Here is a 3,697-nt window from a genome sequence, read left to right on the forward strand (position 1 = left end):
AGGCATCTTAGTCCTCACTCGCCTTACTTATTCGCAGCGACTGAGCAGGCTCATGAAGGGCATTTATGGGGATTCCTTAAAGCGGTCCTTATTGCAAAAACCAGTGCCACTGGGTCCCAGTACCCCAGCGCCATTCCTGATTATGGTCCCAGTATGACGCTGGAAACTGAGCGCACTGGGACGCGGCATACTGGCACGCTCTGCACTGGTGGCACTGTTCGCCAGAATAAAAGGCCTGGGATAAAAATTAAAAGGTAAAAAGTAATGAAGCAAATTAAGTACATAAATAAAACCCCTAAAAAAAGGAAGTGTCACCAAGCGCGCTTCGAATTCGGTACCTAGGCACCTAGTCAATCACTAGCTCTCTACGCCGACCATCCGGCCACACCGAGAACTGTAAATTTCCGAAACATGTTCGCGCTTTATGTCATCACCCCATTTATAAGGTTGGGATTTCATGTTTCGCAGTCTGCAGGCGCCATTTCTGTCGCTCTAACAATTACAACTCTTTGATCATTGGAGCTTGCTGCCTGCTCTCACGACTTCCAACTAATGTTCTAGATGCCTATGCGCGCTATTTTGTGCAATGGAATCATTTTAACATGTAGATTTAGGCACTACTGGCAAATTTATAAACGTCGGCTTTTCGGTGATGCTCTGCTACCATGGGCGTACTTTTCGCTGAACACAGAGCTTTAGTAAAAACCTTCAACGAAAAAAGTGCGACCAAGCTTCAATACCGACAAGCGCAGCAGCGACGACATTATTTTGTATGTAACTAAACCTTATCTGTATATAAACATTTTGGGAAGCGTTGCGATGACCGAGGGCTCGGCTGCTTTATACGCAGAGCAAGAAGGAGCGCAAGATTGAGAAACACGCAAAATGTTATGCATTACAAGCGCTGTATGTTGATTGTTTTCTTCTCGCGTGGGCCCATCGCTCGGTAAACTAGTCTCTTTCTCGTTTAATTTTTTTCTCTGTGCTCTTTATACTGGGCCGTGGGGCAGGCTACACTCGCCTGCTATTGAGCTCTCATTGAACATTTTGGCAGTAATCATTATGTTTGAGTGCCCTTAAGATTAGATGTGAAGTTTGTTATGCATGGTAGCCCACATTATTCAATTCCAGTTTAGGTTGTACGTTAATCGTCAGTGTGTCATGAGATATCAGAGGCGCGTCGGTCGTGGTCTTTCTCGAAACGCTCGAAACGACCTATCGAAACATGGAAAATCTAGAAGAAAGATACTGCCTTTGTTTTCTCATAGGTGCGCAACGACTTCGCAGCAGAAAGCGCTTGCTTGAACCACAGTTTTCATATGCCCCCGATGGTCGATTGCGAGTACACTGTTGCCATGTTGACCTCTGAGAGATGCTACACCGGTCGACGCTGCAGGCCGCACCGGCTATACAGGGGCACTGGGACCAGTGCGGCCCCAGCGCACATGCAGCACTTCTCCCAGTGCATCGCGGATACCAGCGACACACCCAGCGTTAAAAAGCCACTTCCAGCGCTTTTCTCCCATCGTACCAGTGCAACCAGTATCTTCCAGTTACTGCTCCAGTGAATATCGCTGACCCCCAGCGTGCCCAGGAGATAAGGTGCAAAACCAACGCGAAAATCTTACTGGTTTCGCACTGGAAGACGCTGGGAGCCGCTGGGCTTGGCAATATTGGTTGCTGACACCTTCAATTTTCTCACTGTGCTTTTTTTTCTATTAATTACCTGTATAGCCTCTCGAGAAAGCAAATGACCCAGGTTGTTACTGAGCCTTTGTTTCCTACACCTTTGTATTGGCAGCCTTACATGGGGTTTTTGGAAACTGAAGCGTGTTACGCGAATGTGAATTCAGGCGGCCGAAAATCTTTCTTTTTCAAACTACACACAGGGACGTTGCCTGCCAAATCATTTCTTCATGATAAGAAGATGTATGTGCCCTGGGCGGTGAAATGCCGTCTCTGTAACGTGACAATTGATCATTGCTTCATTCGGTGCCGTGATGCTATGTTCGTTTTGGACATTTTAGAAAGAACTCTTAAAAAGGGCATCAAATTTACACCTGTACTATTATATTTAGCTTTTTAACAAAAACTCTGTTGTGCCTTATGATCTACGTTCAGTCTTTGGAAAAGCTACATGACGGCCAGGCATTCCATACCACCAAGATCTGTGTTTCGGGAGCAGTCTGCTTTGCTGAGGAGTGTATATTGCGCGCACGAAGAACCTCCAAACTAGATGCCGTACCTAGATGAATGTTATTTTCTGAAGAACAGCGCGACTTGGACAAGGACGGAAAGAAGACGACACGGACAGGCGCTGTCCGTGTTCTCTTCCTTCCGTCCTTGTCCAAGTCGCGCTATTCTTCAGAAAATGGCATACCAACTCGCCCAAGCATCAGTTCTAGATGAATGTGTGTGCCTCCCAGAATTTTGACGTTTTGATGGTGGTGCATTGTCGGGCTAGGGATATGGGGCGCTCGTGTTAGGTAGCGCGGCAACTTCCGACATGGACAAGTTTAAGAAAATAGAGGTATCATATTTTTTATAAAAATTTACCCATGAGATAAAAATCCCGGGGATGCCTGAGTTGTTTAAAGCGCTCTGCTGGAGCTCTGAGGGATGGAGGTTCGATCGCCGGTGGAGACATTTTTTTTTTCTTTGAGGAGAGCGCAGCTCCTTTTCGCGGCGTAGCGGCGGCCACCCGAGATCTAACTTTGGCAACGGAATGTTGCTTTCGCAACAAAACGATAATGGTCATTTAAGCACGAGCGCCTGGTTTGCTGAGGGTCAGTAGCCAGCCCACACTATCTCGAGGTGCCAGATTTTGACCACCATGTGGACAAGGGGCGTCACCGCCGCAATTTTTGCGTAAACGGCTGTGTATCAATGCACGCACAAGATTTTCTCCGGCTAAGGATATTCTTCGCAATGCCATTCCTGCAGGCTGGAAATAAAAACCTGTTCGCTGTTAGTAACAGTACGCTATACTGGTAGTAATACTTGCAACAACCGAATTTTTTTAACCACTCTTAGAGGGCACTTATGGATGTCCTGTTGCCGTGTTGGACGGAACCGTGATGGACTAACGGAGTTGTAAATGAAGCCAATCATTACTGCGTTAAAATGTGCATTTCTTGCGCACTTCAATTTAGTTGCGAACCGCCTACTTCAACGAAGGACAGCCGCAGACGATGTCTGCAATTCACGACAGCAATTTCACTAAATGCGGAAGAGCGAGTCAACAAGTGCCAAATGTAAAGTGTGGTACTCAGTATTTGAGAAAATAGTGCTCTCATGGCTCCATCCTTTACCGGCAGTGGCTGCAACAGTATGCTTCGGTTAGAGACCTAGGCAACATTTTTAAAATGGTAACTAAATCAGGCCTTTTAAATTCGTATATGTGAAGCCAAGCGCTTGCACATATGGAAGAATATTTGATCCAGAGGCGTGATGCACTTTATCAATCGCCGTTAGACCTTACAAGAAGCTTCAGACGCACCTAGAGGAAGTCAGATGAATGTACAGCAAGAAATAATCCCCAGGTGAGAGAGCGACAGAACGTTTACGAGGTCTTCAGTACGCTGTGAAAGTTCATGTGCGTCACTAAAACCTGGCGTTCTCGTTCGTTTTTACTAAGTCTTTGATATAAATAACAGGTCCTACTTAACAGTCATAATACACTGGTAATTCTAGACGA

This window comes from Amblyomma maculatum, chromosome 10 (assembly GCF_055883805.1).
Source record: "Amblyomma maculatum isolate TAMU_Amacu chromosome 10, ASM5588380v1, whole genome shotgun sequence".
Taxonomy (NCBI): Eukaryota; Metazoa; Arthropoda; class Arachnida; order Ixodida; family Ixodidae; genus Amblyomma; species Amblyomma maculatum.